This window comes from Ambystoma mexicanum, chromosome 1q (genome assembly GCF_040938575.1).
Source record: "Ambystoma mexicanum isolate Mex_15411 chromosome 1q, UKY_AmexF1_1, whole genome shotgun sequence".
NCBI classification, from domain to species: Eukaryota; Metazoa; Chordata; class Amphibia; order Caudata; family Ambystomatidae; genus Ambystoma; species Ambystoma mexicanum.
The window spans coordinates 1,242,535,654-1,242,561,027 of record NC_090922.1 but is presented as its reverse complement, the minus strand read 5'-3'; the positions used below and the strand labels follow the sequence as shown (position 1 = coordinate 1,242,561,027).

Below are 25,374 nucleotides of genomic sequence, written 5' to 3'. Positions count from 1 at the left end.
TATCAATATTCCTTATGATTAGTTATTGGACAGTAACAACGGATGAGCGGAACATCCACGACCACAGGGTCAGCAGGAAGATTGGCTGCATCGGAGAAGACAGCACCCTGAGCCGCAAAGAGCCATGTTGAGTCCCCTGACTGAGCTGAGACAATACTGCGCTGCGACTAGAGATGCCTTGGGTGCAATGAGACCTGAACCCCCAGCGGCGGTTTCTTGAATCCTGGTGGCGGCGCAGGTGACAGCCGCCTAATAGAAATGTAATGCAACAGCAGCTCCACAATTTGAACCTCACCAAATAAAACCAGATGGAAAGCGTTTGGTTGTTGATGCCATTAAGGCAATGCCACCCTGGGAGATTTAGATTAGAAAGGGCAATATCAACGTCCAAGTCAGTGCGAAAGACAAAAGACACTAATACATACTGGCCTGCATGATTCCCTCAAGACAGCCACAACATCCCGACAAACACATAGGGGAAGAAGACGTCATGGAAGACACTTCGGCCAGTGATAACCCGTCACCACAGAATTTCTAAAACGTTCCCTGCAATCCCTGAAAAAAAGATATAAAAGGCACATTCCACTCCGAAATAGTTGTTCTATGGAAAGAAATGGCAGAAGTTATAGGAGAAAACAGGAGAGAAACAGCAGACATGGGAGAACGGATATATCAAAACAAGAGGGCTATCACACATCTTAAATCTGAGCTCCCTGGAGCGTTTGAAGACATTGCAACATTACAAGAAACCAATGAGGCCTGAATTTCCATGTCCCTGAAAATAGGGCTAGGAGGGACAACCTCCGCATTCGATTTCTCAAAGTAGGCTTGAAGGGAGAAGGCATTGAAGTCTGCATAGTGCAACTTTTCAAAGAGCAAGTATCAAAACACCCCATATCCGTAAATAAAGATAGAGTGGGGCCTGCAAGAGTACACAAAGAGTGCCCTCTGAGACATCGTGGCTAAACAACACGACTTGAAAATTAAAGAGTCAGCCGGTATGACTTGCAGTTTTCTGGATCCTTGCCCTCTTTAGGTATAACCGTGACTAGTGCCCTCGCAAACGATGGGGGGAGGGGGCCTTCCTGTTACCATGTCATTAAACAGTCCTGTTAGGTGTCGCACAAGGGATCCCGAGAAGGCCTTGTAAAACCCAGCTGTGTACGCATCTTCACCCAGGGCCTTCCCCACCTTTAACCCGGCTATTGCTTTCGATACCGCCTCCTGGGTGATTGGTTTCTCAAGTTCCCTGCGTTCGCTACCCCAGAGGCTCGGGAAGGGTATTTCTGCTAGGTAGGACCTCCCCCCCCCCATGCCCTCCTCTCTCCCATAGAGCTGGTCATAAAATGTGGTGAATTCATCTGCAACTTCCCCAGGGCTGGAGCGCAGTTGCTCTTCTGCATCTCGGACCATGGACACCCATCTCTCTGCCCTCTGTCCCCAGGGTTTCGCTGCCAGCAGTGTGTCAGCCTTGTCCCCCTTCTCATAATATTTCTTCTTCCGGTATTGCAGACCAGCCACCACCCTGCCCAGCTCCAATTCTTTCAGCTCCTGCCTCTTCTCCCTTTCCGTTTTTTTTTTAAATTTGTTTTTTATTGACAACGTACATGACTGGGTGGGCCAACTGGCCTATCCCCCCAACAATAAATGCAAAAGAAAATCACATTGTCTGGATCATTTTTTGGTTAACTCCCAGCCCATATTACCCCCCTCCCGTTCCCACCCCCCAAACAATTAACACGCCATGTTTAGAGAAGATGCTTCTACGATAAGCCTAGTGGAGAACACTTGCATAGAACTCGTCAAAGAACAATAATCCTTAAGACAGCGGGGTAAGGCCATGGTGGGGTTAAGTCAGGGCTAGCCCCGATCTCTGAGAAGTACGGGGGCCCATGTATTGCAAACATTAGCCTAAACATCTACAGACGCATAGTAATACAGTCATCATGCAACAGCACTGCTGTCCATTCTTGGACAAAATCAGTCATGGAATCGTTTGCTATTGCTGAGAGTTTCTCATAACTAAAAATCGCCCTAAGTTTGCAGAGCCATTCCTCTTTGGAGGGGGTCAGGGAACTCTTCCATTTTTGCGCAAGCGCCAATCTCCCTGCCCGCAACATGGCACAGATGATCCTGGGGAAGGTATTCACCTCCGACTCAGGCATGGGGGAGCCCAGTAGGATTTCCAGCGGGTGCAAAGATGGACCATAGCCCTCAATGTCTCTGATCCAGCTAAGCAATTCCGTCCAGTAAATCTGTATGGACGGGCAGTTCCACCACATGTGAAACCAGGTTCCCCGTTGGTGGCATCCTCTGGGGCAGAGGGGGGAGACATCCCGGTACATTCTAGACATTAGAGCCGGGGGGCGGTGCCATGAATGAAGGATTTTAAAGTTATGTTCCATAGCTGCTGTGTATAAGGAGCCCGTGAAAATGCCCTTGAAAACCGCACTCCAGGTGAGATCATCTATGGACCCTCCCATCCTCTCTTCCCATATGCGCTTGAAGGGTTGTCTGCCCTCCAGGTCTGCTGTAATCAGTACACTATAGAATTTAGACAGCGCACCCTTACGCGAACTGCTTTTGGCCAGAATGAGTTCGAATGGGGTTAGGGGGCGGCTAAGCTGCTCAGACCATCTAGGTTGGGTAAGTATCCCTTTCATGCCGTTTTAAGGTCCGTTTCACTCTCTCCCTCCCTCTTACCCTCTGCCCTTCCCAATTGACTGATGTTAGGCAGAATCCTGTGAAGTTCCCTTAGGGAGCACTACAGAAGATTAAGACTACAGGTATATGTACGAAATCCCCTTTGGTATCAGTCTGTACCACAAAGATTTAGTTGGTAGCTGTGGCTAAGCAGTCAGACTTACCTCAAGAGGGAGATGAGCAGTTTTCAGGGTTTACACATTAGGGCTTCAGTACTATGGAACAAGGAAGCACTGACCAAAGCTTTGTATCAAAAAGAATATATATATATATATATATATATATATTTCTGCTTAGATCACATGCTGTGCATAGGCCGACATCTAGTGGAAGCTGCAGAGTATTACAGTTTGTTTTTCGAAACTCGAAAATGGGCGTCGACACAGCGCGTGCCAGTAATACTATCCCTAGTGTGACGTCCACTGTACCCAAGATCCCTCACGCGTCTAGGATCCTCAGATTGTTTTTTTCCGCCATACTGGTCGGAAGCATTTTGCGGAGTCCCCTGGCCTTAGCCATACTTTTGATAGAATTTAAAATAATAATCTATTGACATCCTTTCCCACCCCAACATCGAACTTCGACACTCGATGCCGGCTGGAGAAGAAATCGACCGTCGGCTGCTGCATGACGGATTTGGGCCTCAGAAGGCCGCTGGCCTCGGCCCGGGCCTGGTAGGCCGCTGGCCTCGGCCCTGCAAGTAGGGAGAGTGGGGGGTGGTACATACTCTACACTCTTGGTATATAGGTACACCTTATACATTTCCTACACTTAACAGCCCGCTGCCTCAAGGTGCGTATGGAGGGTACCCCTTTTCAATTCTGCCCCAAGTGCAATCGCAAATACCCTTGGGTCGACAGGCACGCCACGTGCAATCTCTGCTTGCCGAGGGACCACCCCGAAGCGAACTGCAGAGCGTGTAGTAGGTTTAAACCTAAGACACTTAAGGACCGTTCGCCGAAGCGTTGGGCCCACCACGCCATGCTGGCGGCCATGGCAGCGGAGGGCGCCTTCAGCGATGGCAGCGACGCCGTACTTTCGGACGGCGAGGGCATTACGGCGTCGAAAGACAGCCGAGCGCAGGTCCCCGACCTCGGAAGGTCGTCCGGCAGGGCGGCTATGGGGAAGACCCCCGGTGACGCAAGCGCTTCACATACTACACACACTAAACACACTAAGTCCAACCGAGACTCAACGACGTCGAGTTCTCGGAAAGAGGCACAGATAGAACGGTCCGATTCGGTGTCCTCTGGGCGCTCTCGATCAAGATCGCCGCATGACTCCAGGCAATCATCCACTCTTGCCAAGTGTACCTCGCTCCCTAGGCTAGCAGAAGTTCGATTGTCAGAAGACGAAGACGACTTCCACCCCCAGGCCGCGCTCCAGGAGTCGGAGCCCGCAATTAAAGCCAGCGAGGCCCCACGCTCGAAGGACGGACACCTCTCCCGATCCTCGACGCCAGGCGTCGAAAAACTCCATAGCCACTAAGGGACAGGGAAAACATTTTTCTACGCACGGGGAGGGGGGAAAACAGCAGAAGAAACTACCTGTACATTCTTCCACACCTGTGAAACACTCCACCCCCCCTAAACAGACAGACAAGCCCAGGTCTGCTGATAGGTCCACAACCAGCAAGGCTACTCAAGATAAATCCCATAGACTTGCTGAGAGAGTCATTCCCAGTTCCAAAAAATGGTCCAGTGAAGACATAGATAGGGTCATGTCAAGAATGTCTTCTTTGGCTGATTTTTATGATAAAAATCCAGAACATTTCCTCTCGTATGATCCACAAGGGGCCACACCCTCAGGCTCTACTGATCCTATCCCCCCGAGTAAGAAGGCCCGGTTTGAAACTCCAATGAGGTCCGAACCCTTCGAGGTACAACCTTACGCAAGACCATACTCACGGTATCAAGGAGAGGCTTCCTTTTGTGAAGACCAAGATTTTGGGTTGATAGAAGAGCAAACCGGGACGGCCTACTATGGGGTTGATGAGGACCAGGAGGAAGAAGAGGATGACCCGGAAACATACAGAGTAGATTCCCCGGTAGAGAACGAAGCCCCGGTTACCGACTCCCCGGTCGATAACCAACCCCTCCTAAATGAGGTTCTCGCTCGCGCAGCAGAACATTTCCACATTGACACCCACGGTGTACAGGAGGAAAGGGACTTTGCAGAAGAGTTAGTGGGAGAAAGGAGGCCTGTTGCCCAGACCATCCCTATCCTTAAATCCATTCAGCGGAGAATAGATCCGTCCCTGGTGAACCCAAACCTCACCAGAGCAGTCAATCCCAGGGTTGAAAAACTTTTCAGGGCAGCTCAGTCTGACCCTCTCTATATAAGAGGACATCTGAAGCCAGACTCCCTAGTTGTCACCAACACTCGTAAGAGGGCTGGGACACCCTTGTCTTCGTCAGAAGCTCCTCTCGACAAGGAGAGCAAAAAACTATACGGTTTCGGCAGGAAGGTAGCCTCAACGTCCGCCTATCAAGCAAGGATTGCTAACTCCACCACCCTGTTGGCCAGCTACAACTGCCATCAGTGGGAAGAAGTCGCGGCTCTCATATCCTCTGCTCCTGAACCGTTAAAGGGCCAATTAGCTCGGATTTCCGCAGAGGGTAGAGCCGTGTCTGGTTGCATTTTGAAAGCAACCTTCGACGCCGCGGACAACGCAGGCAGATTGATAGCAGAAGGTACTGTTATCAAGAGACATGCGTGGTTACGGCAGTCTGGTTTTAAGGCAGAAACACAGGCATCATTGTTAGACAAACCGGTGGAAGCTGATCTGTTGTTTGGTAAGGCGGTCGAAGACGCACTGAAAAATGCCAAGGACGAATACGAGACACTCAAATCCCTTGGTCAGTTAACCAATAAACCCCCTAACCAGAGAGGGAATAGTAATTTTCGTCGCCCACGCGGCCAAAATTCCCAGAGAGGATCTAACTATTCCCAGGGGCAGGGTACACAGTGGAACAACAACCAACAGTCTACCCAGGGTTACGGCAGAGGTAATAGGAGAGGTCGTGGTAAAGGCAGAGGCAGCCCCTGCAAGGGAGGCGGCACGCCTCCACCAAAGCAGTGACGCTCAGTTCAGGGTCCCTTCTCACGCAACCCCAGTAGGGGGACGCATTTCAAACTTCACCCAGGCTTGGGAAGGGATCACATCAGACAGATGGGTGCTGTCAACAGTATCCACGGGATATTGTATAGAGCTACTGCAGCGTCCCCGGAACCATCCTCCACGACAAAGAGTACACTCCTTAGAACATCAGAAGATTCTCCTCGAGGAGGTCGCCATTCTTCTACAAAAGGACGCGATAGAACTCGTCCCGGGACACCAGGTAAACAAGGGTATTTATTCAACTTACTTCCTTGTGCCAAAGAAAGACTTGACAATGCGCCCAGTATTGGATTTACGGCCTGCCAACAAGTATGTCAAGCCCCAAAAATTTCGTATGACCACGCTACAAGAGGTAATCCCCCTCCTAAAAAAGGGGGATTACATGGCAACCTTGGATATGAAAGATGCTTATTTTCATATTTCCATGTTCCCAGCGCACAGAAAGTACTTGCGCTTCAAGGTGGACAGTCGGCACTACCAATTCAAGGTACTGCCCTTCGGGATAGCTTCAGCACCAAGGGTATTCACCAAGGTACTGGCGGTGGCGGCTGCACACCTACGCAGGGAGGCAATCCCAGTGTACCCTTATCTGGACGACTGGCTCATAACGGGGGAAACCCCAGGAATTTGCACAACAAACATTCAAAGGACTATCGACCTCCTCCACGAGTTAGGCTTCTCAATCAACGAGAAGAAGTCAAGCCTGGTGCCAAGCACCTCAAAACAATTCCTAGGAGCAATCCTGGATACCCAGGAGGGGTTGACCTTTCCTTCAGAAGAAAGAATTCGGAATATACTACTGCAAATTCCGCATTATCAGTCCGGTCAACAAATAACGGTATGAAAAGCAATGCGTTTACTGGGCATGATGGCGTCATGCATTTACCTGGTCCCCCACGCGCGCCAGCGCATGCGTCCCATGCAGGAATGGTTGGTGAAACAGTGGTCTCAGGCAAGTGGTCAGTGGGACGATCTAGTGGTCGTTTCGCCAACACTGGTACAAAGCCTTCACTGGTGGACAAGAGAAAATCTCGCACAGGGGAAACCCTTTTACGATCCCGAAGTACAGGCAGTAGTCACTACAGATGCATGTCTGACGGGGTGGGGAGCTCACCATCTCCACCACACAGCTCAGGGTCTCTGGTCTCATTCAGGTGTGCGAGCCCATCAAACTTCCAGCCTGGTACAACCTACTGTCCCAGCACCAAGGTCAAACAGTGCACCAGCAACCCAACTCAATGAACCTAGCAGCATGGCTCCTGAGGTCATAGAGTTTGGACACCTCAATTTACCACAGAGGTGTATGGACATCCTAAAGGAATCTAGGAAACCAAACACAAGGCACTGTTACTTTGACAAGTGGAAGAGGTTCGTTATCTGGTGCCAGAGTAGACAAATCAACCCAGTTGATTGCACTCCTTCCACTATTGTTACATACATGCTCCACCTGCTAGATGCAGGATTGGTTTTTAACTCACTGAAAGTACACCTGGCAGCCCTCTCGGCTTACACCACTTCCCATAGCAAGGTTTCGTGGTGGAAAGTACCAGTAGTTAAAGCCTTCATGGAAGGAGTAAAGAGACTTCACCCTCCTATTTCAAACCCACCACCAGGGTGGGACCTTAATGTGGTGCTAGCCAAGCTCATGGGCCCCCCTTTCGAACCCATGCATAAAAGCAGTCTCAAACACCTGACTTATAAAACGACCTTCTTAGTAGCTATTACTTCTATAAGAAGGGACAGTGAAATTCAGGCTCTGTCAGTGCAGGATCCCTTCTTTACTATCCATAAAGACAAACTGGTTTTACGCACACACCCTACGTTCTCGCCTAAATTTATATAAAAATTCCATGTATACCAGTCCATCAAGCTTCCGGCTTTCTTCCAGAACCCGCAAAGCTCGGCTGAGGTGAAACTACACACCCTAGATGTGCGTAGGGCGGCCTCTACTATGTAAATAAAACCAGACCGCTAAGGAAAACAGATCAACTGTTTGTCGCCGTAGCTACAGGCAGAGAGGGGGATCGCGTCTCTAAAGGTGCCATCTCGAAGTGGATTATTAACTGTATCCAGCTGTGTTACTCACTCTCTGAAAAGACTCTGCCTTTTACGCCAAGGGCCCACTCTACTAGAGGCATTGGGGCCACTCTGGCTTTCATTGCAAATGTACCCCTTGACACCATTTGCAAAGCAGCTACTTGGAGCTCTATTCACACTTTTACTCAGCATTACTGCATTGACACCCATTCCAAGGCAGATACACAAGTGGGACAAGCGGTTCTAAGACACTTATTTGCTCATGACCCTTCTCACATCCCACCTCCTTCTTCTGGTACTGCTTGCTAATCTATGCACAGCATGTGATCTAAGCAGATTCCACAAGCCTCAGAAGGGATACATTACTCACCGTAATCGTATTTCTGATGCTTGTATCTGCTTAGATTCACATGCGACCCACCCTTCCTCCCCTCCGAGAGAAGGCGCATGATTGCTTGTAGTCTTACCTTCTGTCTATCTGCTTGGATTATCTGTACTCACGCTACTCCTCATGCTACCTCATGTCAGAAAAAATACAATCTGAGGATCCTAGACGCGTGAGGGATCTTGGGTACAGTGGACGTCACACTAGGGATAGTATTACTGGCACGCCCTGTGTCGACGCCCATTTTCGAGTTTCGAAAAACAAACTGTAATACTCCGCAGCTTCCACTAGATGTCGGCCTATGCACAGCATGTGAATCTAAGCAGATACAAGCATCAGAAATACGATTACGGTGAGTAATGTATCCCATATATATATATATATATTTATTTTATACACTCTGATGTTCACACACAAATCACTATTATTAAAGCAAGTTAAATCAGTCAAGAAAAGTATACACAACTCCCTATTTAAATTGTAGACAAGTTTGAGCAAGAGTGAAAACTGAGCAAAACGGTACAGTGAAAACCAAGCAGAAATGGCACTCTGACAATTTCTCAGAAGGCATGGAAAGGACAAGTTATACAGGTTTAGACTCTTTAACACACCAGCAACACTTCCCAAATAGATTGTGAACAAGTTAGGCAATGCAGTACTTTAGCATATGCAATACTGAGGTGAAAACCGAGCAAGATGGCACTTCACAAGTTTAAAAAGGGGAAGGAAAAGGGTGGTTATAAGAGTTAGGTGCACCAACACATTTCTAGGTGAGAAGCAATCTAAAGAAGGCAGTTGTAACAGATTTAGCCAGAGTCAATAGGCCTGTGCCTGAGTCAATGGTAAAAGGCAATGTGCCCAGGATCAAACTGTTCTAGTAGCTGCAGTCAAGTCTTTGTTTAACGATTCGAAAAGGCGGTTGCAGAAGGTGAAAGACAAGGTTAGATGATAGGGGCGGCCAACCCAGTAGGTAAGTAAAGGATTTAAAACACCTTTAGCGATACCCAACGAAACAGGAGGCCTGGCGGAATAATGTACCTTTAAAATGGAAGAGGCTCCTGCGGTGGCGGTAGTTCCTGGCAGTTCCTGCAGTTCGGGAGATCCAGCAGAGGAAGAGAGACTCGTCGTGGAGGAAGGTTCGAGTTACTGCACTGCCCACGGATGAAACCAGCCGCGGTGCTGCCAAAACGAATAAAAGGTACGTTCCTTTAAATCGCGGTCGTGCTGGACAGGTGCCTGGCTATCTGGTCTCCGAGTGCAGGGCACTGGCGATTCGACCAAGGCAGGTACTGGAAGGCGATTTGACGAACTAGTTGGCCCCACCAGCTCAAGGGAAGAAGACACTTGCAGAAGAAGATCTTCTCAAGTCATTGGAGAAAAATGGTGAGGATCTGCAGCAGGGCTTCACCGGTGTTCAGTTTTTGCAGATGTCTTTAGCTTCTCTCCTCTTCAGTTTTTTAGTTCCAGTGGCGACGTCTTTTCCTCCAGTCCTCAGGACCCTGCTTTTAAGCAGCAAGACCCCCATTCATACAGCCTAGCTGTCATTCACACAGTGGGGTGGCTCTCCTGGCGTGAGAACCCCCCAGCCTATCGGGGAAGAGTGTGACTTGGGTTGCGTAAGCAACCCTGTCGAGGGTGCCTATTCCCCCACCAACACATCCTGTCTACCCCAGCCTCAGTGGCGCCGAGAGGAGGGCTTCTGTGCAGAAGCCCGCCAAAAGGACGAACAAAGGATCCCCAACCAGGGTTAGGATTATAGAGAAAGACACAAGAAAGAAATTTTATTAAAGTGCTGGCAGTAAAAACCTACCGGAGTAAAGTTAATATTAAAATAAACCGGCGGTATATTAGAGGCTGTCAGTAAAAGTGGTAGCCTCGAACAATGGGAAAATCCCATAGGGAAATATCCGCGGTCGAATATTTATGGTAGTAACCACTGCCACCAGCCAGAAACTTTTGAGGGAGGGACTGTACGGTACCCCCTCGAAAATGAACACTAATGAAAAACTATTAACCCTCCAGTACTTCCATATTAAGATGGGGTGTACTGGTTCAGTTCATAATTATTGACTAGTAAAGTCAATGGGGACTTTACATGCCCTCGGAGACAGTAGTCAGTCCCAGGGTATAGAGTCTATGTTTGTGGGTCGCTACGACACCCCTGTGGTACGGCACGGAGGGTGGTGTTTACCGCACATGTTAAAAAGATTATTCCTATGAGGGTGAGAAAAACCCCATAGACCACAAGCACAAAATATAGCCTAAAACACACACTAGCAATCTGTCTAAGAATGGGAACAAAGGGTCTCACTCTTAGCAGGAGAAAAAATAAACCCTTCAAATCCAGCAAAGCTGCTGGGGGGTCTCTATAGGTAAGGGAAATTAGCCTTGGAAGAGAATTCTCCCTAACAACGGATCTCCCCCCTGAAGTTACGGGTTAGCAGAGCCCTAATTCTTTTATTGGCGGCACCTTCCCTAATCAGGAGACCCCTCCATGTTGCTTTCGTCGCGTCATTTACCATAGCCTTGTTGACCTCCCCCGTATTGTTGAGTTGAAAATATTCTTCCATTGCAACCATAATTTCATACGCAAAGACGGTATCCCTTAGGAGATGGTTGTTGCAAAGACAAAGGGAGTCCCAGGTTCTCAGGCCCGCCAGTACAACACTCATCTCAACCATATCATGGTCTGACCAGCTAATCGGGCGCTGTTCACATCAAGAGAGCCTCCCGCCTGTTGTTGATGAATGAACCAGTGATCAATCCTTGTTCTTGTCCCATGTACCGGGGAGTAAAAGGTGAAGCCTCTCTCCCCTGGGTGATGTTTCAGCCACATATCCACCAGCCCTTGGACCCACATGTAGTCTAAGTATCTACTCTCCTGGTGTCTATCTGCCCCTCACATAGGGACTTGTCCTCCACTGTGGTCCATCTCCCTGTCTGCCCACATGTTGAGATCACCCCCCAATAGGAGCAGGCCCGTTTTTGGGCAGTAAATCGATGCAATGGTGCATGTAGTGCCGCCTATTTCCCCTGAAACCACCAGGGCCCTCCCATCTGCTCTATTCCAGACCACAGGAGACTCAACCCTCATCCTCTGATTAAGGAGGATTCCCCACTGCCCCCTTCTTGACTGGTCCGGAGGCCCATAATGCCTGCCCAATGTGTGCCCCTGGTATGTGTCTCTCTTCCCCGCTTATCATCTGTGTCTCCTGCACCAGGAGCACGTCTAGATCACAACTCTGCATCTCTCTCCCCAGCAGTGAGCGTTTTGTCAGAAAATTTAGGACTTTAACATTGAGGGATCCCATCTTAAGGACCTCGGCCCGGCCTCCTGTTTCAGGTTGCGCCATTGGGTCTGGCTCGCTCGCCTCCTCTCCGCTTGAATTAAATTGCTACGGAACATGCCATAAAAGCTCTGAAACTGCCTTTTCCCTTAGAAGATTCTACCCCCCCCCCAACCTCCCAATCGCTCTCTGTCCCCCTGAAAGAACCACTTGCAAGATGCCCACCTTGCGGTGTGCCACGAGGAATGAGGATCCGCCTCTCCTGTTGTTTGCCATATCCCCACACCCCTCCCCGGTGTAAGCTTTACAATGAGAACATCTCTTGTCCTTCAGCCAGCATGTGCCCCCGTTTCCTCCATCACTTGTCTCCTGACCCCCTTCTGTGGAAGGGTATTCAGCTTTTTAAATTTTCTGCCCGCATCATCTTCTTTTCGGAGCTCTGTGGGCCTAGGGAGCCTCTTTGCTCAGAGGGTCCCCCTGCCACCTCTTCCAGTCCTTTCTTCTCCCTTGAGGACCTGAAGTACCTGCAGCACTTCCTGGTCACTCGATAGTCTACTTCCCCCCGTTTGAAGGAGAGGGTGAAGGGGTAGGACCAACGGTAACTAATGCCCTTATCAGTCAGCCATTGAGTGAGTGGACGGCATTCTCTGCGGCGTGCCAATGTTAGTCCTGAAAGATCCTGGAACACCACTCTGTCGCCCTTGTATGGGAAGCGCCCCAGGTGTTTTGCTTTTTCGAGCACCTCCATCTTCTCCCTATTTCTGAGGAAGCGCACCACTATGCACCTCGAGCCTTTGCCGCCGCCGCCTCTGTGGGTTCTCTCAAGTTGCTCCTCCTTGCCCTCCTCCAGGGCGAATAGTTGGTTAATTAGCCCCTGCACCTTCCTTCCTACCTCAGCTGCCGACTTTCCCTTCTGTCCTCTAACTCCCAGGATGCGCAGATTCTGTGCAGAAGCCCGCCAAAAAGTGGAACAAAGGGCTCGACTTGGGTTAGAGTTTCAGAGGCGAACACAAACGCCATTTTAAAACCGAGTCCTAGCAAAAAGACCCAACCGGGGAATTAATATTAAATAAATAACTCAGCGGTATCTTTAACATTGCACCAAAAAGTAGTGCGTTTAAAATCAATGGGAAAATCCCATAAGAAATATTCTGGTGGAATATTTTGCGTGGTATCCACTGCCACCAGCCAGAAACTCGACAAGGGGGGACTGGACAGTGCCCCCTTGAAAAACAGACCCAGGGGCAATCTAATTACCCCAACCAGTACTTCCACAATATGATAGTTTGTACTGGTTATGTTCACAATTTGAGACTAGTAAAGCCAATGGTGACTTTACATGCCCTGGGAGACAGTAGTCAGTCCCAGGGTATGGAGTCTATGTTTGGGGGTCACTATGACACCCCTGTGTTACTGCACTTAGGGTGCTGTTTAACACACATACCAAAAACACATGAAGCCCTATGGAGTAAAAGACCCCATAGCCCATAAAACCCATTCAAAGTCAAAGGACATTCTCAAATCATGCCTAAGAGTGGGAGAAAAAGAGTCTCACTCTTAGCAGGAGAAAAAAATAAACCCCAAAAATCCAGCAAAGTTGCTGGGGGACTCACTAGGTTTGGGAAATTAGCCTTAACAGAGAATTCTCCCTAACAGTTTCCCTCCACTGCACTCCGTGATGGCCTTAGGAAGCGCTGCAATGCTCACCTGTTAGTTCAGCATGGATTCATGCTGGGCGCCTTCCCGCCGCCTGGAATTACTCTCCTGTTGGGGTTCCACACCCTCTCCGTCGTTCCGCGTAGTTTCCTTTACGTGCGTTCCACTGGGCCACGGGTTGCCTCTCTGCTGTCTGCTCGCTACCTCCCTCTCCCACTCTGTCTTTGCATCCAAAACCCGCCGGTGCAAGTGCTCCCTTTGTGGGTTCGACACCGCTGATGTGCTGCAGCGGGAGAGTATGTGTTACTCTCTCCGTTACACTGGCCAAGTTCTGGCGCCGTTCCAGTGCTCCCTCAGTTGTGTGGTGGTAGGTCACTACTGCCCAAGGTAGACGCGGTCCGGTGTCTTTTGGCCCAGTGTCACTGTGGGGCCTTTAGGTCCAATGTAGGGGTCCCCATGCACTCTCGGCCTACACCACTGTGCGTGCCAGAATCTCAAAATTGATTCTGTGGGTATGTACATTTTACCCTCGGGCCCGGGTTGTATTCTTGTCAGCTGGTCCAGTCCCCTCCTGGCCTCCCCAGGCCTTCTCTCGCCACCTCCACTCCCCTGGGTTCCCCCCTCTTAGTTCGGTGCGGGTTAACACTGGGCGCCTTCCCGCCAACTTCCTCGCCGCGCTGCCTGGAGTCACTCTCCCACTGGGGCTCAAAACCCTCTCTGTTGGTCCACGTAGCTTCCTTTCCGTGCGGTCTGCCGGGTCTGTCCTTGCCTCCAGATGCCGCCTGAGTGTGCTCCCCTCCTGGAGCTGTAGCAGGATAGTCCGTGTAACGATCTCCATCACAACAGTCAAGTTCAGGAGCCGTTCCAGCGATCCTTCAGCAGCGAGGATTGTAGAATTTGCCTCTCCGCCAGACTTCCCTGCCTTTGCCCGGGGGTCCGGGTGCCCGTTCTTGACCTCTGTAGGGGCCTCCTTCTCTTCTCCGTCCACCCTGGCAAGGGGGCGAGGGGCACCGGGGTCCTCCACTGTTCCCTGCTGCCTCCTGATTCTCTGGTGCTGTTCGGGGGAGCAGCCCTCGGCTGCCTCTGCTTCCTCCTCAGCCGCAAGCTCTTCAGGTTCTTGCAGGGAGGCCTCACTCTACACCGGGGGGAGAGGCAAAATCGTAGGCCCAATGGTTGGAGGCGGAGCAAGTCCCTCACGTGTCCATCCTGGTACGCGCCCCCTAGCGGTCTCCTTTCAATGGTCCAAACTGCGTTTACCGCCCAGTACAGTGGCCAGTGCCTGAAATGCCCATGCCACAATGTCCTTTGTTCTGTCCTTTGGTCGTTTTGTCCCTTAGCCTTCCCCAGGTCGAGTCGACCTGGGAAATTCCTTATTTGGTAATGCATGCTCCCACGCAAGCCGCAGCTTTCGCAGGCTTCTGCATGCTTTGTGTGTGCGCGCCCAGGATGTGGGCTGGACCTGTCTAGTTCCAATACACATCCTGGGTGCCAGGATATGTTTAGTGTGCTGGGATGACTGGGTCCATGTAGTCAATGATTGCTCCATGTCTGGGATGGTTGAATGTGAGCAGATCTCCCATTGGTTGCAATTCGTTTTGGCATGAAGCAAACTTTGGATAAGAGAAGACACTCTACACCCATTCCAGTTTGATCTTCTGAGCTCTCACAAAACTTAGTAAAGGAGCCAAGTATCTTGAACCAAAGAAACAGATCCGTGGAGCTGGTGGAGACCTGCTAGAAGGTTTGGTGCCCTGACCCTGCTGTTGTCCCGTTGGAGCGCCCGTTTCTCATCAATCATAGAAGTCCTGCAAGGGCGCTTCGACCCTTTGGAGTAGTGGGACCAACTACTCTCGGCACCTCCTGCTTAACCTGCAAACAAGCCCCTTTCGAAAGACCTTTGCTCTGCAATTGCCGCCATCTTGAGTTTTGACTTGAGACTCTGGAAACCGTAAGCTCTTGGTAGAAGGCACTCTCCCGCCGACTTTCATACACCTAGCATTCCCGAACAGGAGAGTCTGCCCGAGCCTAAGCGGTACCCTTGTTGCCTCGCTGTGGTGACAAGCTTCGTGGGTGCCTTGCTGATCCCCCCCCCGTGCCCTAAGACGAGCTGCAGTGGAACTGACCCGATCCCTTCCCCAGAAGCGGAGAAAAGGCCACTGTCCCACCACAGACTTAAGTCCCAGAAAGCAGCCCCTGAAAGCCAGAGAGACGCACAACTCAAACGTGCGAGCGACCTCGACTTGACTGGTGAAGTTTGGACTGGACTGTGTCGGTGAGTCGTTGAGTACTTGCAAAACGCACTGATGGCCCCTGGCGCATCCATAGACTTGTATGCAAAAGTGACCCCCAAGGGCCACTCACCTTAGTTAGGGTAGGCTGTGCTACCATCCTATTCCCAATTCCTTGAAATATCTCTGCCCTCTTGTGGAGACCATCCTTGAATAGTGGAACTTTATTCTTAATCACCTCACCCCATTCCTGAGACACTACAGCCCCTTGAAGAGACCCGTTTTATACTTTAACGTACGATTGAGTGCTGCCGCGCTAAATGTATTTTTAAGCACAAGGCTCCACACTTCGTAGGGATTGGATTGCCTATTTGTTAGGGTTGTGATTCCTGAATAACTTCCTAAAGTATATTTTCACTGTCTGACCCTCTTCTGTTTCTGGTTGCGGATCCATACTTTTTTAATATTGCTTTAGGATATTGGTTAATGTATATATGGTCACTAGTATACGGTTGTGTTAGTATTGTTAATATCACTGACGTTTCATCTTGTGTTTGATTTAAAAGGCCTTAAATAAATGTACTGAGACATAGTCTTGACCGCCACCAATGCTACCTTGATTAGTCTGGCTTGTCCAGAAGGTTACCCTGTTCTGAGAAACTTGGCTGGCCTTCTGAACCTCTGCCCGCCAGGTCAGAGGTAGTGTCGGATCCTCACCGCTATGCAGAGAAACAATGTCTCTGTGGTTCTGGGCTTTGGAAACAATGTGTCTCTGACGGCTGCCCATCTTGCCGGAAGGGAGAATGTCATGGAGGATGCATTGTACAGACAGAGCTCGGCCTACCACAAGGGGGAGCTCTGTCAGGAAGTTCTGGAGGGGATTTTCTCCTGCAGGGGAAATCCTCAAGTGGGTCTTGTTGCTGCCACTCTAACAGAAAGTGTACGTTCTAGCTCTGGGTGACCCACTGATGACCCATTTGGCATTCAACCTTGTCTATTCATTCTTGCCGATCCCTGTCAATTGCTGGTTCTTTGAAGGCTTGCCTGTTCGGTTCCATGTTGCTTTTTATCGTTCCAGACTGGGCCCTGAGAACTTGGTACCCGTGGTTGCTGGATATGTTCATCTCCCCGCCCTGGTGCCTACCGCAGAGGGTGAATCTCCTCTCTCAATCATAGGTGCTGGTGCTCCATCTGAACCTCAGCAGCCTAAACATTAATGCTTGGCTGTTCAGTGGCTAAGATACAAGGAGTAGGATTTGTTGGACAACGCCCTGGATTTTATCCGCTTAGCTCAGAGGTCAGGAACTAAATTTGTTAATGCCTGTAGATGGTGTAAACTTTAGGCTAGATGCCAGGAGAGTTGTCCCCATCCTTTATCCTGTCCTCTATCTGCCTATGTTTGGTGCAGTCAGGCCTGCAAATCGGCATTGTGAAAGGGTACCTAGCCACTATCGTATTGTTTAAGGGGGTCCCCTGAACAGGGTTCTTTCTTCACAATCCCCAGAGTTATGCATTTCTTATGGGGTTTATGCAATCATTTTCTTCCACTCTAGTTTGTGGTTTCGGCATGGGATTTGAATTTGGTGCTAACCTTTCTCTTGGGTCCACTGTTTGAGCTCCTACAGTCTTGTTCTATATAGAGTGCTCACCCTTAATTTGATCTGACGTTCCTTGTGGTCACCACTTCTGCTAGATCGGTGAGTGAGTACCAGGCATCTGTTAAACCTCCTTATTTGGTTTTCTCCAAAGAGAAGGTGACTTTGAGAGTAAGACCCTCCTTTTTTCCTGAGGTGGTCTTGGATTTCCATTGCTCTCAAAATATCCATCTTCCTGCGTTTTTGTCCTCTGTTCCATCCTTTCAATACAAAGCAATTAGCTACTTTGTCTCCCTGAAAAGGGACATCAGGAAAGATGACCAGTTTGTTGTTGGTTATGCTGGTGCAAGTGCTGGCAGAGATGTCTCAGTGATTCCGTTTTTTCAAAAGTGAAATAAATGTATTATACCAAGGTTAAAGTCTCTGTTCTTAAAAACAAATGACAGTTGGAAACACAATGGACTTTCCTGCATTGACTTCTACCAATGTAGCATTCTCTCTGGTGAAGCTATGGTTAAGTTGCCAACTTCTGTCTGAATTCTGGATTTCTTTTTGAATTTTTTATATTTTAATGTGAACACCAATGACAGAGGCAAAACGGAGCATACAAGTAGTGCAATAAATACAAAGACCATTTAAATCCATAAAACCAAGTGGTAGAACAACACCCTGTTCCAATGGATTAACGGCAGGTAAAACAAGTGTACAGTGGAAGAGAGAAAGGAGAAAAAAAACACACATCACGTGTATCATGAGAACACACAGATCAGATAATCTTACAGCAGCACACTACAGCAAGCAGAGCATGGCAAGAATATCGCTCAATAAAACAATTATAACATCTTCGTCCTGTAACCATATCAGCATACATATCCAGAATTAGTTCCCAGATCTGATTGACTTGTTAATTTCCCCGTTGTTCTTGAAAATGGCTTTCTAGTATGTGGCCAAAGTTAGCGATTCCTCCTCCCAGTCATCAATACAGAAGGAGCTGTAGGATTGCCATGCACGCAAGATCATTCTTCTCGTAAGCATGCAACCACGCAACAGCCATATCTTTTTTTCAAATGACAGATCAGTCATCAGTTTGACATCACCAAGGATCAAAAGGGAAGCCTTCTAGGAGTGGCACACCCCAATACCAGCCCCAGTCTTTCACAGGCTCCTTCTGAAAAGTCTCTAGTCTTGTTGCAAAACCAGAGGAGTTGGCTTGGAGTCCCCTTTGCCTGTCTAAATTTCCAATTCTGGTCACTCTCTGAAAGGTATATTTTAAACATTTGTTCTGGAGATCAGTATGTCCTAAAGAGTAGCTTAGGCTGAGAGGCCCTCAGACCCAATCCATGCTTGTCAGGCAAACATTGCTACAGCATCTAAGCCAGCAGCCAGGACTGACCACCTCCCCCAGTTCACTGGTCCAGATATTTGCAAGCTCTTTGTCCCTTTTGGAGTGGGCACAAGAACATTGAATTCTGGATGTCCATCTTTAGACCTTTTAAGATTTGACTTTCAAGATCGAAATATTAGTTTTACAATATATGTTATGACATCAAACATGTCAGTCAGTTATATTGTAAATACTAAGATTGTGCCATATACTGATCTAGAATTCTTACATATTTGGCTAGAAAGATATAAATCACATTATTGTCATTGTAGTCTGGATTCTTTTTGCCCTGGCCTGGCAATTTAGCGCCTGCCGCCGGGGGAAGTTCTGCTCTGTACTTTCAAATCCTTCCCTAGAACAGATGTGGAGAGAAAACTTAAGTAAAGCAACCTGCATTAAAATAGAAAAGATGAATCTAACAGTAGATGGGCTACCTGAGTTCTTATTCAAACTCCTTACTTGAATGACCACATAGTAACCTAATGATGTTTCACCCAAAAGTGGGACTGTACTCCTATCGAGTAACATTATAGTGTTACGGGTGGCGTATTGATGTAGCAACACCGGTTAACATGCAGAACATTGCTCTGACTTTACACTGACAGCTTGAATAGCTACTCTCCGGAGTTTCATGCACTGTTTTGCATGGCTTCACATTTATGTTCTGGGCTTACAGCCCACCTCCCCAAACCCACCCTCTAAACGTGACCTCAGATAGAGCACATGGGGTGAGGCAAGATGTAGAAAGAGACACTGTGTACTCCTCTGGGCCTCGAGACTGGATGCACCCCTTCCATTGGTCAATGCACTCTATGTAAATGATATGCAGCACATTATCACAGCACCCATGTTCAGCTGTCTCCTCCACCTATACCCAAAAAGGGCCTTGCGTGAGGGCTGAATTGTGACCACTTCCCCGATCTTTCCTTCTTGAAGGCCTGCTACCCACTGCGGCCAACTACACTAGAATGGGTTACAGTGGTAGCTCTTCAGGGGTCCAGCAGAGCAATAATCCATCTACCACACTGGTTAATTTAGCCACGTGAACCCATAGAACAGGCAAACATATAATGAATCAACACCCCACTGAGGAACAATGCCAGCCAAATCAATTTATCTCCACAAGGCCCTATGATAAAAAAACATACCGGGCGAATACAACCCCATACCAGGAGGTGGTCTTTACATGCTGTGTGAAGAACTCAGGAAGTAGACACAGACAAGAGAGTAAAGTTTGAGCTATAAACCTTTATTAAAATAACGATGAGGTGGGAAGAAAATAAAACTAAGGGTAGTCTGTGTTAGGAAGTCCAAAGTACATATCCGCCTGTGTCCAAAACATATACTTGCCCTCAAATCTATTTTTTCAAACTGTGGTGGGATGTCAGCTTCACATGAGTAAGTGTTCAAACAAAAGTTCAGAGCTTTCTCCAGCTCTTGGTCAGAGAGGGGCTCTCCATTCCCCAGGATTCCAAATAATTCAATGTCAATCAAAATGGGTTCCCTTCCCCAACTTTGAAGTCCCTCACTGGTTTCACAACACAATTCCTCAGGCTTCTTCCCAGCTTTCAGGCTCTTGGCTCTTTCCTCAAAATCATAAAGTTCAACTCTTAAAGTACACAATGCAAAGGCTTTTTTGAATGTTCAACCACAGACTTCTAAATGCTTCAAGTGGCTTTTCCTGAGTGGGGTGTATTTGGTCTAGGCACAGTTGTCAGACCACACGCTTCACCCTTTACAGGTCACGCAATCGGCACAGCTGATTGGCTTCTTTTCCACAGTTGCACCACCACTGTTTCAGCTCAACAATGGTATCAGACTTATATTCTGGCAGTCTTTTCCAACACTTGTCTTGCCACTATTCACTTGTTGAAGTATCACAACCTTTTCAAAGTTTTGCCACCACTTGTACAATTCCTCTTTTCCTTATGGCTTCAGCCAATGCTTGCTTTTTCTCAACTTCAACACTTCACAGTTAATCATATTCATTACAAATGCTTGCTTTCTTCATTTTATCTGATTGACACTTCCTTTGTATCAGAAGACGGTTTTCTCTGCTTTTCATGTGTGTGGCCTTCACTCAATATCACTTTCGTTTGATTCGGTATTAAAAAATGCTTCATGATGGGGCGTGGCTTGGCGAGCCATCGTGAAGATGGCCTCCTGATTCCCTCTGCCGCTGCAAGGGCAGAGAAGGAGAAAATCAGCCCTCTTTCACCTATCATTCCTCTACCTGGAATGTCAGCGTGGGGTAAGCACAGTGGCCGCTACATCTCGCTGTAATCTTGAACCCCGGGGGTGCCTGCATCCAGAGTTATGGTCCGGTTCGGCGGAGACGCATGGTGGGACAAAACGATGGCAGTGCCGTTCTGGCCGGGTTGGTGAGGAGTGAGTTGGCCACGCCGCGGCCCTGACTGCTGTTCCTTGTTGGGGCAGCTTGCGGAGCGGTCTGTGGGCCCCCGGATGCTGTTGGTGCAGCAGGGTGGCTACCGGACGAAGCCTGTTACAGAAGAGAGGAGGAGCCCGGTATCCTGCAGTGGTGCTTGGCGGGGGTGGCGTTGGAGCTGCCCGGGTGCCGGGGGGCATGGGGGTCAGCAGGACCTGTGAGACACCTTTCATGCAACCAGAGCTGGAGGGGTGGTGGAGCCCTGAACCCTGCGGTGGTGTGCCCGGGGGAGAACGGTGCAATGGAGGAGTGTCCTCCTTGACCGCTGTGAGTGCACTGCTGCATGCCCTAGGGCACCGCCATGGCTGCAAGACAGCGAGTGCGAGGGCCCTCCCCATCCCTCTCCAGGACTAAATGCCTTGACCGCAGAGTCCCTCGAGGCCATCCTGTGTGACTAACATGTTTGTCCAGCTGTCTGTCGACCTTAAAATTCGTGCAAGTTAGGAAAATGCATGCAGCCGGGTGTGTGTAGCTGGTGGCCAGCGTTTGAGGGGCACGTTGTGAAGCAGTGGGGCCTCCCGGGCTGTGGGGAGCAGAAGGCCTCCCCATGCTGTGTTAGTTCCCCTATAGCAGCTGCTGGCTGTGGGCCTCCCTGGAATAGCCGATTTTGAACCATGGATCACAGCGGGCCAATGTAGTCAACAGGCGTGTATGGCCCTGCACCCTCCCCAACTGAAAGCATCGCATTGTATCCACTAACCCCCTCTGATGGGGGCAGAGGAGCCAATCTGAAGGGAAACTCACTGCATCAAACCCCCAAGGCCTCCACGCATAGCTTTAGAGGTGGGTCACCTCCTCTGTCCAGGGTGCTTCCTGGCACCTCAAGTGTAATTGACGCTGGTGGGAGCTCAAAGTGGATCGGTAGCCTGCACCAAAGTCCCCTTGGGGTATAAGCTGGTTGGCACTGCACCTGCATACTGCGTGTCCCCCTGGAAGGGCAATCACAGGCTGTCCGTCTGCGGCTCCCCTGGAAGTGGGGAGCTGGGCCAGTCACCCTAAATCAGCCAGTGCTCCACAGCACTATGTCCACCGCCTTGGCCAAAACCTTGAAAAATGGCAAACAAAGGGACATCTCCACTATGCTACAGGTGGTGGACCGGAACAAGTGTACAAAGTTGGTGACGGTCCAGGTGCACAGCACTGACCCCTCCTGCCCATGTTCACGCAGATGTCTACGAAATCTGGATCTGCTGGCTGAAATCTGCAAGGAGATCCAGAAAGGTACGGAGGAACTCTCGCATAAAAATCCTGGCACTGGACACGAGAGTCGCAGAGGTGAAACACAGGGTGTCGGAGGTGGAGGACACACTCTGTGAGTAATCCTATGTGGTGGACGAATTTTCCAACCGTCTGGAGTCCCTGGAGGAGCGCTGCACAGCCTTGGAGGACAAGCAGGAGGATGGGGAGAATCGCTCCCACAGGAACAATATTCGCATTTTAGGAATCTCTGCTGCAGTGGGTAACAAGGAATTACCAACCCTTGTAGCTGATCTGTTTCGCCACATCCTCAAACTGCCTATGGATCATGATATAGAACTCGACAGATCGCACCGCACTAGATCCTGCAATGCTTCAAATCAGGACTGGCCTGCGGATGTTCTGTCTCGGGTTCATTTTTTCCTACTAAAAGAACGCATCATGGCTGCAGCCAGACCCACTGCCACTATCTCCTTTCGAAACATGTCTCTCTCCTTGTACCAGGACCTGGCAGGAACAACCCTAATGAAACGTAAAGCGTTGCACCCACTAGCTGAGTGGCTTTGCACAAATGAAATGCCATATCGGTGGGGCTTTCCCACTGCCCTTCACTTTACCCACCAGGGTAGGCACTGGCTGATGCGCTCCCTAGCGGAAGCGGAGGGTCTGTTGAATCCAGAGGGACCTTGAGGGGGTGAGCCAAAGGGGGGCGCCTTGTCGGAGACGCAGAGCCAGCCTCCTTGCAAAAATGGTGCAAGGTTGGCAGGGGGAGGCGGTAGAGGGGTCCGACCAGGAAGACTGTAAGGGATTGGGAATCTGTGAGTATCTGGTACAGTTTCCCGGGGCGTACATGAGTGTTAGGGAGAGTTCTCATTTTATGGCAAATTTCCCTTACCTAAAGAGTCCCCCAGCAGCTTTGCTGGATTTGAAGGGTTTGTTTCTTTTTACCTGCTAAGAGTGAGACTCTTTTTCCCACTCTTAGGCAATTTTGCTATGTGTGTTCTAGGCTATTTTTGTGTTTAATGCCTATGGGATCTTTTTCAAACCCATAGGAATCATATTTATTCACATGTGTTACACAACACCCTCAGTGCAGTGACACAGGGGTGTCGTAGCGACCCCCAAACATAGACTCCATATCCTGGGACTGACCACTGTCTCCCAGGGCGTGTAAAGTCCCCATTGACTTTACTGGCCCAATCCTATGAACTAAACCAGTACAACCCATCTTACTATGGAGGTACTGGGAGGGGTTAATAGTTTTCCCCTATGTTCATTTTCGAGAGGGTACCCTACAGTCCCTCTCTCAAATGTTTCTTGCTGGTGGCAGTGGTTACTACCATAAATATTTGACCGCAAATATTTCCCTATGGGATTTTCCCATTGTTCGAGGCTACCACTTTTACTGACAGCCTTTAACATACCGTCGGTGCATTTTAATATTAACTTTGCTCCGGTAGGTTTTATTTGCCAGAACTTTAATATAACTTCTTTCTCCATTAGCCCTGATTTGAAAAAGGTCCATGGAGGACCGAAACACGGGTCATCTTTTTTAAGGGCATTTTTGAACAATAAACACTTTCTGCAAAGATTTGGCGCATTCTCTTTCCGGGTTACTCTCACTTTATATTCTGCAAGGGGTTTTTCGCTTGGCTAAACCCTGTACGTGGTGAGACGCGACTCAATGGACTGATTATACTGATTGAAGCAACTTCGTTTTTCTTTTATTATTATCGATGTCGCCAAGTTAGACCAAACCTTTCAAGCCAAGATATTTTTGATGAGACTATCGTACTAGGCCTGATGACATTTCAGATAGTGCTCACGGGGCACAAGCAAGGGGGGGGGACAGACAAGGTTGCTATCATACTAGGTCCAGGGACAATTCTGATAGAGTAAGTGCATAGAAGAAAGTAAGGGGAGGAGATGGGAAAAGGGGGAGGAGGCAAGAACAGAGACTAAGCAGTGAAAAAGAGTGGCGTAGCAAGAGGGGAGAGAAAATACAATTGCAGAAGTCAGCAGTAACACATAATGTTGCAAGCCAGAATACAAGATGAAGATGGGAACAGAATGATTCAGGGCCACCATGAGTACAGGATGCAAAAGAAGTCCAGCTTGAGAGTTGAGAAAGGGTGACGCACCGTGAATCAATGATGTCCATAAAAGTCAAATCCAGCATTGGCCACAAGACGGTGATGGTGAAACCAGAATGTTATCGGGACAGACTCCTGCAGGAGTGGGGGAGGGGGGGCAGGGTAGAAGAATCCAGCAAAACAGGCAACATCTGTGTGCGAGAAGGGAGGGGGGCACAAGGGAACATCACAGGAGGACCAGAGGGAGTGGGATGGCCTGTGGGGACAGATGGAGTAAACACATGTTGGTGCATGCTTACCAGCTGTCTGAGAAGGGGGTCGGGCCCCGGGACCTTCTGGCCTGAACAGGTCCGAACAGGAACTGCCCTTTTCTTCAACAGCAATTCTCTTCGGATGCCCGGGCAAGAGACATCCTTGATCTAAGAGTTAAGAGCAGGCTGGAAGCGGTCGGGCTAAGAAGGTGGGTGGGGCTCAGGCAAGGTGACCTAGATCCACTTGCACCTGCACCCCATCTGCAAATTCACATGTCCACAGGGGTTTCTCAAGGCTGGACCTAGTACTGATACCCAGTGCACTGTACCCATGTGTCCAGGAGGCGGAAATAGGGATACGTTCACTATCTGATCATGCCCACATGCTGGTGACCCTAGCAATACGGGATAGACCAGTGGGGCACAGGCGCCCTTGGAAGTTGTACAATCCGGTACTTAGTGACCCCATCTTGGTAGGGGAGATGGGATGGGGGAAGCAATCTCCAACTACTTTAAAGAAAATGAAGGGTCGGGCCCCTCGCAAAGACACGGTGTGGGATGCTATGAAAGCGGTGGTAAGGGGCGTACTTATTAGCAAGTCAGCAGCATATACCAGAGCGAGGAAGCTAATCCGTGAGGGGCTGGAAAAGGAGGTTGCTCAGGCCAAGCAGGAGCACAAGAAATCGGGATCCCGCAGAGCAATGAGGGCACTGATGGCGGCGCAGAAGCAGTCTGAAGCACATCTGGTGGACAGAACAGCTCAGGCAATATTGAAGACTAGGAAGTTTTATTACACTAAGGGGAATCGGGCCAACCGGTTGCTGGTCGCCAAGCTATGCAAATTCCAGTCCTGGAACTTGGTTCAGGCCTTACGGATAAAAACGGGGTTTTGCAGTGGGAAGGTCCCGTAAAAATGAGTATCTTTGAAGCACACTTCTCGTTCAATGGAGAGCTCCCTCTGGAGGAGGCCCAGGCACGCTATCTGAGGGAC

The 25,374-nt window shown here is 49.3% G+C and overlaps 1 protein-coding gene across 6 annotated transcripts in view; it reads left to right on the top strand.

Moving 5' to 3' along the window:
- The window catches only part of PATJ (PATJ crumbs cell polarity complex component), a 3,332,662-nt gene that overhangs the window by 2,640,935 nt on the left and 666,353 nt on the right, over positions 1-25,374 (top strand). The window lies entirely within an intron of this gene.